We start from the raw sequence: 15636 nt of genomic DNA, 5'->3' as shown, positions 1-15636 counted from the left end.
GGTGAAGCCGAAAGTCTGCTAAGCCCAGCACACAGCCTCCAACACGAGCCATAAACACAGCGGCCAAAAGTGGATTTGCAGGGAAGACCACAGCCGATGGCAGGTGTGTGATGATGCTTTCCTGAATACCCTGTAATTATCCAACACTTGTGTAGTGCAAATCACAAAACAAGCCTCAGCACCAGACCTGAGGTGTGAAGTGAGCCCCTCGCCCAGAGAAAGAGCCTGGCTTTGAATGCATTGTCCTGGAGGGAGGTGGTTTGAAACTCTGCAAGCTGCAGAAGAGCCTGGTTACCCATGTCCTGGTCTAAAACTGTGAGTGCAGAGCCAGAGGATAAATAAATACATAGTGCAGGCAACATAGAAGAGGCATCGCCACAGCATTTCCACCCCAAAGCAGTAGCAGTCAGCTATGACCCATGCAGCTTTCCAGAAAGCATCACTCGGTCTGCGGCCCATTCCCAAGGGAGCCTTTGGAAAAAGGTGTTCAATAGTGGCAGAGGGAGTAACTGTTTCAATCCCCATTCTTGGAGAACAGGCAAGGGCATATAGCACTTGGGCAGTAATTTCAGTGTCTTTGGAAAGACTCAAGAAATATTCACGTAATTGACTTAAAAGTCCACCTTGGCACCGATAAGGGTGTCCATGCTCATCCTCTTCCTCGTGCTGGCACTAGGCTTCCATAAAATCTCATGAGCTGTCCAGGCCAGGGAACAGATCCAACTGCAAAACACTGGGGAAAAAAGTATGATCAGCAGCTATGTTGGCTCTGAGGGGAATGAGGAAAGAAAAAACTGTCATCTTTTTTCTAGACAGAAGCCTAAAGTCCAGCCTGTACATGGCTTTTCTGTTGTTCAAGAAAAAGGCTACAGGGTTTGGGAGAAAGGTGGAGTTTTCCTCTGAAACACTTACAGAGGTGTAATTCAGGGTGGCATGCACGGGTACTTTGGTATAATAATGTATTTCCCCCTTTTTCATGGACATAAGTTACACTACTAATACATTTTGGCTGGAATATCTGCTTCCACGCTCGGCGAGGAGAGAAAGAGGCGTGGGGATTATACAGTACCAGAAGAATGAAAGTGAAACAACTTTTGTTTGGACGGGGCCTGAGCATCTGTCAGGAGCAGCCGTACAATCTGGGAACTGTTTTGCAGAGCCGCATGCTTCAGACTAATTCTAGGCTGTCAATCCGTGGCAGAGATAGCTTTTGTTATTTTTGGCAATTCCTTTTCTGATGCGTTTTGAGGGAGCAAGGTCCTACAATTGAAGGCATTTTGCTTTTCAGTCTATTGAGAAAGTAAAATGTTCCTAATTCCAGTTCCAAGAAGCCTGGCTGTATGGCCACATCCTTCATCTCAAAAAGGAGCAGGGGCAAGCCGCCCGCCTTGCAGATTTGCAGAGCGACTGTGGAAGGACACGTAATGCATCCATCTGTCTTGTAAGCCACGTGAAACCACCTCTCCTTCACTGACAAGTACCTGTTTTTTTCCATACATAAGTGAAAACAAACCAAAAAAACCCTTTGTCTTGCGGTGCAGGCAGCACCATGCCCTACCATGCATAAGGGCATTATTCTAAATAATATTTAATAGCCATAAATGGTATTGTGTATACATCCGTGGTGCCATTTCAATACATTGCTGTTGAAATCTGATTTTTAATGCTGTTAAGGATGTTAATGAGGAAGATAAACTATTTTTTTTTAATTGCAGGAAACAAACGGCAATCCTGTCTGCTTTCAGGTAGGTCGTAAGACCTGGGAAAATATCTACTAGCAACACTATTTGCATTTGCAAGAAGCTTTCCTGTTTTTTTCCAGTACATTCTAATGAATTTTTCTAATCATGGTAACCCCTTCGTAAATATCCCACAGTGTGGTAGCAACATTTTAATCAGCAAGCTTTGGCAGAAGGTGAAATATCCAAATTAAGTGATAAGTTTGAGTATCAAGTGTTCTGGGGAATAGGCTGTTTTGGAACAGGGTGACCTTCACAACCACTTTTTGAGATGAGCCCCATAAAAATCTTTTTAAAAACCTCTGCAAATGAAATGAGCTAATGTAGCAGTCTGCAGGAGAGGACCGACCTGCAGTCAGCTGGGAACAAAGGCCACATGAGAGGAAATACAACTTAGCGGATGCTAATTCGCACCTATAAACTACTGGGCGCAAAAGCAGCTGGCATTGAATTCCCCGTTACTTTTTGGCTGTTAAAGACATGACAAAAAAATTGCAGCAATAATGGCTTAATCACCCTTCGAGAAAGGCTCTTGGGGGAACTGAACAGGGGCGGGGAGAGAAGAGGAGACCCAGGATCTAAGTCTAGCAGCAGCACCAAGAACTCGGGCTACAGATGCCCAGAAAGATGCTACTGCCTCTGCTCTCACCGGTACTACGGTAGTGCAGCTGCGTGGCGGAGCATGCTTCTGCTTCAGCAACGAAATGGCACGTAATCTTGCTAAAACCTCGGTCGATTATTATTATTATTATTGTGGTTGCTCTCTGTTAAACCTATTTTAAGCACGCCGACTTCTCCAGCGTGCATGCCCAGAGGATGCACTCAATGTTAATCTTAAGGCATACATTCCTGGGTGTGCTTCGAGTCTTCGCGCCAGTTTTTTGCCTGGAAGGGAGCACGACACTTGAGAGGGTCGAGCTGCAGCCTGCCCCAACCCTTCACAAAGTTCAGAGGACTTGCAGTGCCGGGGTTCTTACCTCTGACGTACAGGTTGGCTGACCAACTCCTCTTCCATCCCAAAATCTGACACATCTTGGGCAGCGATCAGTCCTTTCCGTTTTTCCTTGCAAAATTTCCTGTAATGGCTTCAGAGCTTGGATGCAAACACCTTTGTTGGAAATGCAAAACGACAGCAGCAGATGCCTTTATAGACAGCAAAAGGCTTGAAGAAGGGCAGAGTAAATAAACAGCAAAAATTAAATATATAATATTGCCGCACAGAGAGGAGCTTTCTCTTCAAAACGAAGCAATTAACATGTATGGACTCATTCTGCTGGGCTGGGAGGAAGCAGGAGGCACGTTATTTAAGCGAATTGCCATGTAGCCCGTCATTATCATTAGGATTCATTCAAACCCAGGCATTCAGTAAAGCTTCTGCTCTGCGGCTGGCTCTGTGCTGCCTCTCTATCAGTACCTATTGTTTCATAATCCCACCATACTCGACGCTTTTTTTATCCCAACCAAGTCTGCCTTGTTTATTACCCTCCCCAGTGACTAAGCCGAAGCGCGTTAACAATGCACGGTTTCAATCAGCTCTTTTTCTCGTGTTAGCTGAAAGAGAGATGTCTTCTCCCCTAATTGCAGAGGATCTCTTCAGCTTTGCAATTTCTGTATTGAAAGCCTGTTTAGGGGAAGGCGTGGGGATATACATAAATCTGAGTACTCACTGACAGGGGAGATAATTGCCCTCTCCCTCTGAGCACGGCAGAGCCCTCCTAAACAGCTCTGCATGGGCAAGTTTCTGCGAGACGGACGGGAACCTCACATGTGGCTCAGCAGCCACGGGCTCTCCTCCTCCGTCCCAGCCGTTCCTGGCCACGTTCTGCCCAGGCAGCTCCCACGGGGGGGTCCGCAGTCGAGGGGGACGGGGATGTGCTGCCGAGCACCGCCGCCGCGTGCTTCCCGCAGGGAAGGAATCGCTTTGGGGCGATTCCCCCTCTCCCTTGTGAGAAGATGGGGCTCGTTGCAAATATTTCCAGCTTTTTAATTTTTTTTCTCCCTCCGTTCTGAATCTGAACAAAAACCAATGTCTTTTTGTCGCTTTGGGAGCATTGACCTGAGCGAGGGGTGATCTACCTTCCCAAATGTCGGGGGAGCAGCCTGGTCATCTCCAAGCAGCCCCAAAAACTTGCACGGCCAACTTCCCCGTGGCACGTCTCCGTGCTTGCAGCGTCCTGTGGCGGGTGGGTTTCAGCGTGGGACGAGCTCGTCCAGCACCCAAGCCACCCCACCGCATGGAGACGCAGACTCTCCATCGCTCACCTCTCTCCTTCTGCCAGGAACACGCTGCAAAACCACCCATCCCTCCTGCAGAAAGCTGGCCCTGTCGCCTTCCACAGAACCTCTGCATCTTTCCTATCGAAGCCTCAAAAATGACGTTTTTTGGGAGGAATTTGGAGCATCCCTCGCGGTGGATTAAACCAATTGGAGCTGGGCTGTGTTTTGCCTTTCTGCACGCTGCGTGTCAAAGTTGTACTCTTCACAGCGTCGAAGCCTCTGCACCCATGGCTGAAAGGAAAGTGTAGCACTAGGTACATAAAATACAAAATACAACATAAACAAATACATATTTCATATATAGTGTGTCTATATAAACAAAAATTATAGAGATTATATACATCTACATATACACATGTAGAGCATTTATATATGAAACACATATTGATACTATATAATAACAAACACAAAGCTATGCTTCTATATTATGCTCATATATTTAAATTTATAAAGATATTTTATGGCTATGCAATGTACTTGAGCCACTGTTTCTAGCTCAAATATGACGTTTTCCGGCCTAACCTTTTCCCACCTGTCCAAGAAGAGAAGTCTGCACCCCGAGGCGGATGCCTGTGGGCCAGGTACCGCAGATGGGGATGGAGAGGGGGTCTCCGAGGAGCTTCGACGCAATGAGTGGGGAGACCTTTAGCAAGCGCAGGCCCAGGGCTTTGCTTTAGATCATGGGAGAAGGTGTTTTCTTGGCTCACCCCACTTGCTGGTGCCTGAAGCTGTCCCTCTGCAGACTAGGGTAACCTTGTGGTTGCCCAGATCTGACCAAGACGGGAGGAGGACCACGTCCAGTGGGACAAGGAACTGTGCCCACCTCGATGAACCATCACCCCGAGCAGGTCTCCGTGCCCCAGACCCTCCAGGGTGGGTTTGGGTGGGCTGCAGGTCACTGCCTCTTGCTGCTCCTGCTTTCTAAGCGTGAGGTGCATCGAAGCCGTGTCCCCAAGTCTGATCCCTCTCCGAGCTTCAGCAGCAGCTTGGACAGGATTTTGGGGTTCACAACTCTGGATTTAGGCTGGGGAGCTGTGGGCTGAGCTAACCACAGCCACTAAACCCTCCTCCGGAGCAGGACCTTGGTGTGGTGTACCCCAAAAAGTTCCTTCCACTGCAAAACTACTGGCTGCTGTGGGACCCTGAAGGGACCTGGGCTCGTGTGCAGCGTGGCAGCTGGCCAGATGTGCTCACCTCTGTTAAATCAGCAAAAATGCTGAGTCGTGAGAACCAAAAATAAACCCAGGTATGTAAGAAGGGATTTTACCTTCGGTTTGAGCCTTGAAAGCGCAGCCAGCTGTGCTAAGCCAGCCTTCCCATCCTAAGGCTGCTGGAGTTAATGCAGGCAGACAAAACCCCTAAATAGAGAGTGAGAGAGGAGAATGTAAGAACCAAAATAGCAGTGTTTTGCAATTTCTGTTTTCTGAAGCATGCAGACATACTAACAAGGATGTCTTAAGTCTGTACTCCCTCCAGAAGAGGAAAGCCACAATCAAATACTAACAAAAGTGTCTTATCTTCACTGAACGTTGATTTGCCCACTCCTCGTTTTCTTATCTTTATCCCTTGTGAATTTTGAAGTTCATTTCCAATTTTCTGAAATTTCTATGCATCATCTGTAACTGAATTTCATAGCAATTAACTCCCCAGGACATATCAATTGTGGCAGGGAAGCCAGAGAAATAAGCTCAGGGCATTCCTGAAGATGGACATTGCACAGCTAATGATTAATCATAATATGCATAATAATAAGGATGGTGATGGCTATGTGAAGACTAACATACGGCAAACAATAGTGTAAATATTCTTCACTCAGCCTTTTTGCTTTTTGTCTTGATACTCGTTTTGCTTCTTGGAATGTTAATATTGAGAAAGAATTAACTAGCAGATTAAATGACAAATCCATCAGCACACAAGTATTGTGTTCCTGCAATTAGGATGTAAGAAAGATACAAATAACTTCCTAGCTAGTTATTTTAAAATGTTTAAAGTAAAATAGCAAATGGGCATTAAATCAAACACTCCAGTACTGATTGATTGATGTTAGCTTATCCAGGCTCGAAGAGATTTTTCTTCCTCAGATGAAACGAGCGCTGCGACGTGGCGTTGCCGAAGCAGGGGCTGACTACGGTTTCTTTGGCGCAACTGATGCCACCTGAGTTCAGCTTTCAGCTTCCCCAATTACTTGTGCAATCCCGGCTCCCGTAAGGGATTAACCTGCCGCTCCACGTCCCAACGTCTTGCTCGGGGCCGGCTGCCTCTTGGTGTGAAATCCACAGCCCCACGCGCCGCGGCGATGCTCCTCGTACCCGCACAAACCCATCGGCGCTCACCTCGCCCGGCGTCTCGCGACCTGGCGCGTCCCAGCGCATCAGCTCAGGGTTCCCACGTTCTCCCGTAAGACTTGAGCTCTGCCCGCCATCTCCCTTCGCGGCGAGCCACAGCAGCTCCCTTCGGGGACAGGCACGTGGCACCTCGTGGCCAACGTGACACATCCCAGGCCACCCACCTTGGCCCCAAACTGGCCACCCCAGAGGGTTAGCCCTCATCCTCGGCACGCCGGAGAGGACAGATAGCACTGTAAATCCTTGGGGCGAAGGTGCCCAGCTCTGGGGCGATGCTCTGTTGCATCCAAATAACTGTGAATGGGGGGGGGGGGGGAACGGACGGATGACCGGTCACAGGAACAAGTGGGGAGATGCGAGGTGGTAGCTGCCACCCCACCGAGCACTGGGTGACCCCTGTAAGCAGCAGCCGGGCAGGAGTTGCTCCGGGCTCCCTGCGACGGCAGAGGCTACGGAGACCCTCCTCCAGCTTAAACCAGATTCGCCTTCTTCAGCACAAGCCTAGTGGGGATGTAAGCAGTTAAATCCCTGCGACTTTCTCAGACAGAGTGTGATTTTTACACAGCCCTGCCCTCCCCTCCTCCTTTCTACCCCACAGCCTTAAGATCGTACAGTTTTCTTTCATTTCAACTTGGGTTTGTTCAAAAGAAAAACAATTACTCTCTAGCCAGTTTAAACAATTGTCAAATAACCTGCCGTGACCAGGCGGAGAGGAAAAATGTGGGGGAAGTATTACCCTGCCCTTCCCTGCCAAGTCGCCTTCCAAAGCAAGATCTGCTCCTCCAGCCGACTACAGGTGTCAGGTTGCCTCAGGAACCCTTGGTGATTTTACAGGATGATCCATCAAGAAAACACATTACACAACCCTGAGCTCATAGGTTTATCCAGGCGACTGCCAGATACATGCCTGCAGAGATACGGCTCAGGTCACGGCCCCCCTTCCCACGGCAGGGTGACTTCGCTGGAGACCTGGGGTGGGCTTCGTGGTCCATGTCCCACCTGGAGGCCTGCGGGGCTGGAGCCTCTGCCCGGGCATCGGACCTGGTGGTCATGGGGAGAAAACTTCAGAGGAGGAGGTAATGCCTTTTAGGGCAGCATCCGAGGAAGGATGTTAATCTGCGGCAGCGTGGAAACCCGGAGAAGGTCCTTTTCTCTTGGGTAAACCGCAACTTCTCAGCTTAATGAAGATAAGAGATAGCATATCATTATCAAAATATGGTAAAACTGTGTGATCTTTGTATAACTTCATTTTTTGGCACCCAGAAGAGGCACAGAAATGCAGTAGCTTTTCCTCGCTTTCTTTCCCAAGCACACAGAAACAAGCCTTGTGCTTCAGTGTCTTCCTTGCAAGCTCACCTAAAATCCGACGTTGTCAGCAGTTTGCCATGTCCATCACCAGGAGACACTCGGTACACTGAAACAGTCACGCTGTTGCGAAACTGCTTTGGCGTATAATTCAACAAGTGTTGCTGCTCGTTTAACCTTTTCATCCTGCGTGGCGCCAAGAGCCATGAATGATTTTAAGAGGGTGACTCGCACCCCTCAGCAATTCCCAAGGACACTGTCTTCTCTTTAGAATAATGAATACGTGATTCATGGTCAATAATTTCATCGTTTATATGTGCTTCTCTGCCGGGTCGAGGATATTTTAAAAGTCTTTGGCCCCAGAGTATGTCCGTCTGTGTTAAGAGGCTGAAGGTGATGGGCACAGCCCGTACCACCCACGCTCGTTGCTCAGGCAGGCTGGTGTGTGCTGGCTAAAGGAGACAATTTAATCTTTAATCTTCCTACTTTATCCCCAGCTTAAATCAATACCAAAAGCAGAGGGGATGCTCTTGTGATTTGGCTTAAATCTGCTTCTGAGCTGAGTAAGCTGAGTTGAGATTGGGCATTTTTATGCCATAGCAGGTGGTTTCTTACATATAACCCTGTCATTTCAAGGGCAGGTTGGAGAAAGGAAGGGAAGGCAAGGGAAAAGCAACAATCCTGCAGTGACAAAGCCATTCCTGTCTTTCCTGGGGAAGCCTGCTATGGGGGCCCGTCAGAGCGGTCCAAAAAAATTCGCCATGAAGAAATCCAGGCGCAACAAAACTGGCCACCAGTGCCCTTTACAGGACTTGTGCCCGCTAAACCTAAAGACGAAAGGTGATGCTTGGAAAATGAATTCCTTGAGCCTTAATTGGGTTCTTTGCTCTCCCCTGTGTTGGCTCCCTGCTGCTCAAGAAGAGATTTGTAGGACCAAGGCACGAGCTTTGCCGAATGCCGCAAGGAAAATACCGCAGGGGAGAATGGCGAGTGCATAGGTGCTGGGGAAGGGTCTCTGGTGCCAGCAAGTGCAGGGCAGATCATGGAGCAGAGCAGACGCTGTGCCTTCGGAGCCAAACTGTAGTTGAAACTCATGGGGCAGCATTCAGGGAGGGGCTGACACTGCGTTATGCATTATTTTGAAGGGTACGTAGGAGAGGAAAGGTGGCAGACGGTCTAGGTCTGAAGCAATCTGACTTGTGGCCCCTGCTTCATTAGCAGCAAGCATCTGCTCTGGGTGCCTTCTCCATTTTTTGGCTTCTCACAGGTGGGTTAAAAAGCCGATTCCTTGAGCCGTCGACAGGGCTGGCACCTTGGGAAGTCGCTGCTGTAATAGACCGGTTTGGACCTATGCTTGTGACAGTTATCCAGGTTGCTGCTGGTGTTTCCCATGCCCATCACCGTGGCATCTTTCATCACTGTGACCGGTCTTTGCAGAGGTCTCTTGCTGATCTGCCAGAAGTGCAACCTGGGCAGCAATTAAGGAGAGCTGATGAAAGGCATCTGCCCTCTAATTCATTGTTTCAGTTCTTGGCATCCTTTTGGGGAACGAACTGAAACGCAGATGCTAAATAATACCCACTATGAGGGATTTATTGCTATTTTAATGGTATAAGTAACTCCCAAAAACTATAGCTCCAAATAACATGTGTATATTGGTCAAATATATCTAAGATGTGAAGTTTTAATAGCTGCATTCATCTTCCTGAATTGCATTTCTACTAGATTTACAAAGTGCATTCATATTTCACTCTCTCCCTACCCATATGGGTTTCTAATGATCTGCGCAGAAATCTTATCATTTCTGCCTTAACTGTTAAATGTAAAAGTTAAATGTAAAGGGAATGTGAACAGTGAGTGGCCTTCTTCCCTCCTCATAATCTGCAAGGACTTCCCCTCCAGCTTCGGGACCGTAATGTATATTCCCAGTGCTTGATACCACTCAAAAATATAACTGTAATTATTCGCAAACCACCACCAGCACCTAGTGAGACTCCAGACAAAACCCCAAACATACGAGCTATCAAACCAGGTATTTACATCTAACTGCATCTCAGTCTTCTGAGCCTCTAGTAAGCAGAGATGTTTATTCTGGCACTTTCCCCATAGCAACCTACGAGGTTTCAAATATAACAGCCATCAGTCAATGCAGGTTGAGCATATTTGGAGCAGAGAGACCCCCTGCACTGCTGTCATGGCTGTAATCTTAAATTAAAAAGCACAGTTATCTTTTGTAGCCTGGAGCGCTGTTACCTCTTCAAATACAAGGAAGCCCTATTCCTTCTACACTGATGGAGCAATGCCAGGGATTCACCAAGTATGCTCTGTATGACATTTAAAAAAAAAAAAAAATTAAAATCTGTGGCACTGGCATAATTATCTGAACTCTCACTTCTGTTCTGGAAGGAGAGAAATCCGGCGGGAATTTTGGCAGAGCCGGTGCCGATTTTCTGCCAGGGAAGGAATTCCCCGTAGCCAGGAGGGCGGCTTTCAGTTTCTCTTCCACTTGGCCTCCCTCTTGTTTTAATACCGGCTCGCTGAGTGCTGACAAGGGACGTGGCGATGTGCAGAGCAGAGGGGGACGGCAGCTCAGCATTTCATAAAGCGAGCAGCGCTCCCACCGAGAGGCAAGAGGGAATACGTGGGTCTGCTGAGGGGCTCTCTGCAGGGAACCCACGCAGGGGCCCCCATTGCTATCGTTTTTCAAAGTGAATGAAGAAGTCTTGCAGGGTTTTGGGGTTTACCGCTGGGTTTTTTTTTCCTCCCTGCTTGTATTTACCTTGGCAGCAGGGGAAATACTAAGTCACGTTGCTGCAGGTTTGCTGGAGGGCTTCTGGGAGGCCCCACTGGTCTCTCGCTTAGTAGCTGGCCGAGGGCAGGAAAAACAGCCTGGGAAAAGAAAAGAAAACACCCCTCTCTCCCTTTTCCTCTTTTCCCCCTGGATCAGTTCTCTGACGTGGTTCACCACCAGCCTGCCAACCGCCTGTACTGGCTTGTGGCGGGGGCCCTTGGGGAGCAGAACCAGCCCTCGCGGCTGGGCTGGCAGGGGGGATGCCGCCCCAAAAGGCAACACCCCTCTCCTCACCTAAATAAATTGGTATAAAATATCATTTTCAGCTAAATTTTAGTAGCCACACCGGGCTGGCTGACACCCAGTTCAACTCAGCTAGATTTTACATCAACTGTATTGAATCATCATAAAACTATCTGCAAACAAATGCTTACAAAAAGCTCCCTCCCCTCTCAATTACTCCAGACTCACATTTTTTATTCATGTTATGTTGTCATTGTCATGCTTCGGCTTAGATAGAGCATTGCCAACACTCATGCTGTTTGAGGTTGCACTTTAAATCCACTGCAGCTTGAGACAAGCAGTGAAGTATGAACTACAGTGCTCCTTATTAGTTTTCTTTTGTCCTTTTTTGCCTTATTTTCTTTTTTCTTTCTTTCTTTCCTTCCTTCTTTCTCTTTCTTTCTCCTCTCCTCTCTTCTCTTGCCCTGCCTTGCCTTGCCTATTATTTTCCTGACTTTTCTTGCCTCTGCCTGCTTTTTCTTTTTCCTTGCCTTTCCTTGCCTTTCTCTTGTCTTGCCTTGCCCTCTTTTCTTTTGCCTTGCCTTGCCTTCTCCTTGCCTTGCCTTGCCTTTTTCTTACCTTGACTTTTTCTTCCCTTGCCTTGCCTTGACTTTTTCTTGCCTTGACTTTTTCTTCCCTTGCCTTGCCTTGACTTTTTCTTGCCTTGACTTTTTCTTCCCTTGCCTTGCCCTTATGTTTCCCTTTTCCTTGCACTGATGAAGAAAATCTGAAAAATCCCTCCCGGCCTCACCCTGCAGACAAAGCCAAACTCAGGACTGGCTTAGCTCAATGCCTGCTGCTGGAAAACAGCAGCTGGTGCGTCCATTTCCCCAGTGGGTCGGACGTCCCTGTCCCGGGATGACAGCATCCGTCAGTGGATGCCGGGGTCAGGAACAGCAGTCGGCTGCAGCCAGATGCCCTGTGCCGAGCTCGGAGGTGACGGATCCCGATCTCCTCCAGCAGGACCCCGGCAAGTCCGGCACGGCGCCTGGCATTGCCCCATCGTGGCCAGAGAGCCGTGGGGCCTCCATCACCTCAACCGAGTCCCATGGGGATGCATTGGGGTGCCCTTGTGCCAGCCGGCCTGCGAGAGCCAAGCAAGGAGCTGAAGACACTTGCATTTAAGCAAGCTCGCTTGCAGGTGGTGAGATGCCATTGTACCAAGCAGTTGTCGTCACCCGCTCTGCCGGTTGCGATAATAAAAAGAGACAATTTAGAGCTGTACAGCTTCGACTGGGAGTGTTTCCCAGCTCCTGGCTCTGCGTGTGCTTCTCAGCCATGCCCCGGCTTTGCTCTGTGTTGTGCAGAGCCTGAAGTGCCTCAACCTGTGCAAAATTAAGGGCTCCTGTCTGCAGCTCTGCAGCTTCCTCACTGCTCCGTGTCTCCCCCCCATGCTGCTGGGTTCTCTCGAGTGCCTGGGCGGTGTTTTTCCCTTGTCAACCCATGTTGGTTTTGTCTTATTCTCATGGCTCTGCACCTGCAAGCCTTGTTACGACTGTCTCCCATGAGAAGTAACAGCCACCGGCGTGAGAATCGCCTTCCTTTCCCACCTCTCTTCCTATTCCTGGGCTGTTGTTCTCGGCTTACGTTAGGGGACCCAACAAAACGCACGTGCGGTGTTTCAGAACCATCCAGTGTGCCCCATCGGCGTGTGCTCCCATCAGCACTAACAGCTTTGTAAGCAGGAGCAACCAACAGGGAGCTGGAGGGGGTCAAAAAAGAAACCCCAAACATATAGTTACCATGGGTAACTTGTCTGCAGGGAAGGCACCCACGCCACCAGAGAGGATGCCCAGGGAAGGACACTCCTCTGGGGACCTCCTGTTCCTTCTCCTCCCAGCTGGCCACAGGGGTGAGTTTTCCTTTCCCTTCTCTTTCTCTCCTATTTTTTCATCTTTCCCCAAAAGCAGCTATTACCTCTGGAGTCAACGCATGCCAGCAGCTACAGACGCCGTGAATAAATCTTTGCGCAGGTCCAGCTGTCTCAACACCCTCCGCACAACAACCTGGGGGAGGCTGCAGGCAGCTGAGTGCCAGCCAGCAGGCAAGCACCGATGGCAAACAGTGCCCATCTCCCTGCTGGACCCAGCGCCCACTCCTGCGTTGGGATCACCCGGGAGGCACGCTCCAGGAGTGATGCAGAGCTGGGCAACCAGGAGACGAGGTCCATGGGATACCTGGTGGCCTGCAGGAAGAGGTCCATCCAGGCACAGTCCTGCTGGAGCATCCTCAGAGGACCAAATCAAGGTCCTTCAGAAAGGCAGAATGCTGTGAGCAAAGCAACTGCCTGTGTAGTTGATTCTTCCTTCCTCGTACGTTATCTTCAAACACTTAAGGCAGCATCAAAGACAAAACCAAATTCCTATTCTTAACCAAAACAACTCACAAGGCTTCCCATTTTGATTAACAGCTCCAGTCCAAAGGGTGAACACATGAATATACAAAACGAGGTTAGGATCCATTTTCCTGCCTCTCCTCTTCCGTGGCACCATTTCAGTGGTATTTCGCTGGGAAAGGTGATGCCTAATGTGTTCCCAGTGCACGTGAACCGCGTCAGGTATCATTAGAAAGCCATTCAAAAGGATGAATGCAGGCCTGCTTTAAAAAGTGACAATGTAAAAACAGCACTCCCTCACTTGACACATCTGACCAAGTAGAGCAGACCTCTATGTGCGCTCAAAAAATAGCTATTTACTTTCATGACTGAAAGGAAACCCTCTCCCTGCAAGCATGCACCCATATGCTTAGCCTTACGCATGTGTGGCGTCTGGTTTATTCAGTCAAAATAGCTGCGCACATTATTATTTTCAGGATTTGAGAAGCTATTGCCATGGGGACTGAAGATCCAAATAGATCCTGAGATCAGATCACAGGAGGTTTTAAAATAAAATTGCCATTTCTGCCAATAATCATGTGAAACCAGCTTCAATGTTTAAGTGTGGGGACTCACTGCCTTGGTGACTTCTTACAAATTGAAGTTACTGAAACAGGAAGAATTTTGTATGTTGTTCATAACAGCCTGGTACCAAGTGTATAATTATTTGCAGGCTTTAAATATGCAGAACATCTCCTCAAATGAGCAGGAGATGGTGGCAGTAGCCAGCTGTTGTGGGTCTGTGTTGGTATCAGAAGTGTAACTACACTTGAGTTTTCTTCCATCAAGGCACACAAAGGGACGTGTCTCTTGTTCCAGATTCACATAGCACCGTGCCTGTGACTTTCTTATCTCTGCAGCAAGACAAGTTATTATACAGAGAGAGAGAGAGAGAGACAAAATAAGTATATATAAGAACTTATACTGGAGTAGAAACTAAAACTTGTTTTGCAGAACAGAAGTTATTGGAATCTGCCTCTACTTCTGTGTAATCTCTGCAGCGAAGTGATCACAGGCTGTGCTATCAGTTCTGGCAAACAAAGTGATGTCAGGGCAGGTTAATACATGGATATGAGAACACGAAAGAAAATCTGCCTTTCTAAGGATGCTGTAATCAGAGCTGCCTTAACCAGGGATGGAGACAGCCTGCTCTGGGTGAGTGTGGGGAGGCACTGGTTGGACAACGTGCACGCAGTGTGGAAATGCATGTTGCATTGCTGGGACTGAGGCGGGGGGGGAACCAGAAGACCCCCAGATCCACCTCAGTAAATCTTTGCCTTGTCTGTCATAATTATTTGCATTAAATTGTCTTTGCTTATACAAAAAGTTCTTAATCTGAGCTAGTGAAATCAGATCAAATCCAAGTGAAGGCTCCTGATAATCTTTAACAATGTCAGTGCTAAAGATACTTCGGTGTCACTGCAATTCTACTTTGAGATACTTCTGCTAAAAAAATGCCTATTATCTGCAGTGCAAGTGTAAGTCCTGCAGCTCTCAGCAACTATGTTTAGGAGAAAAAGTGTATTGCTAACATGTGCCAAAATCTGAAATGGGTCATCGTGCTTTGTGATGGGGTGGTGGGTTGACGCTGGCTGGACGCTGGTGCCCCCCAAAGCCGCTCTGTCACTGCCCTCCTCAGCTGGACAGGGGAGAGAAAATAGAACAGAAGGCTCATGGGTTGAGATAAGGACAGGGAGAGATCACTCGCCAGTTACTGTCACGGGCAAAACAGACTCGACTTGGGGAAATTAGTTTAATTTATTGCAAATCAAATCGGAGTAGGACAATGAGAAAAAAACCCAAATCTTAAAAACACCTTCCCCCTCAACCCTCCCTCCTTCCTGGGTTTAACTTTACTCCCAAATTCTCCACCTCCTCCCTGCCAGCGGCGCAGGGGGACGGGCAATGGGGATTGGGGTCAGTTCATCACACGTTGTCTCTGCCGCTCCTTCCTCCTCAGGGGCAGGACTCCGCACTCGTCCCCTGCTCCAGCACGGGCTTCCCACGGGTCACAGCCTCCTTTGGGCATCCCCCTGCTCCGGCGTGGGGTCCTCCCCGGGCTGCAGGTGGAGATCTGCTCCACCGTGGACCTCCCTGGGCTGCAGGGGTGCAGCCTGCCTCACCATGGTCTTCATCACCATGGGCTGCAGGGGAATCTCTGCTCCGGCGCCTGGGGCATCTCCTCCCCTCCTTCTGCACTGACCTGGGGGCCTGCGGGGTTGTTTCTCCAAACCTGCAGTTAGGTTACTTCAGAAGTGATCGTCCAGTGCCACCAAACCAGAGCCTGTCTGCTGCCGAACCTCTCCAACAGCGGGCCTGGCCGGCATACCCAGCTCCATCACCTTATAACGCGTGGGCTGGCACCACTAAGGATATCACCTGGGAGCACTGACTCTCCCCTCCACTTTGCCATGACACAGAAATAAACCTCTCCTGCTCCAGAGGGTGAGGGATGTGGTACCCCATACCCTGTGACTCGCATGTTTAAAGGAGATCTTTATTACCCCTGCAGTTTCCCAAACA

The 15636-nt window shown here is 48.9% G+C and overlaps 1 long non-coding RNA gene across 2 annotated transcripts; it reads right to left on the bottom strand.

Annotated features, from left to right (window-relative positions):
• Positions 1-348: 348 nt before the first annotated feature.
• On the bottom strand, positions 349-11722 carry LOC128141444 (uncharacterized). Of its 2 annotated transcripts, XR_008235034.1 has the most exons (6): positions 10446-11722; positions 9920-9990; positions 5284-5374; positions 4002-4266; positions 2717-2847; positions 349-733 (listed from the first exon to the last, which is right to left on the bottom strand). It is a non-coding gene; the product is annotated as an uncharacterized LOC128141444 (long non-coding RNA). The 2 variants fall into 2 exon arrangements; XR_008235033.1 differs by lacking the exon at positions 9920-9990.
• Between the last annotated feature and the right edge of the window lie 3914 nt (positions 11723-15636).

Source organism: Harpia harpyja, chromosome 4, assembly GCF_026419915.1.
Source record: "Harpia harpyja isolate bHarHar1 chromosome 4, bHarHar1 primary haplotype, whole genome shotgun sequence".
Lineage (NCBI taxonomy): Eukaryota > Metazoa > Chordata > Aves > Accipitriformes > Accipitridae > Harpia > Harpia harpyja.
This window is presented reverse-complemented; position numbering and strand designations above follow the sequence as displayed.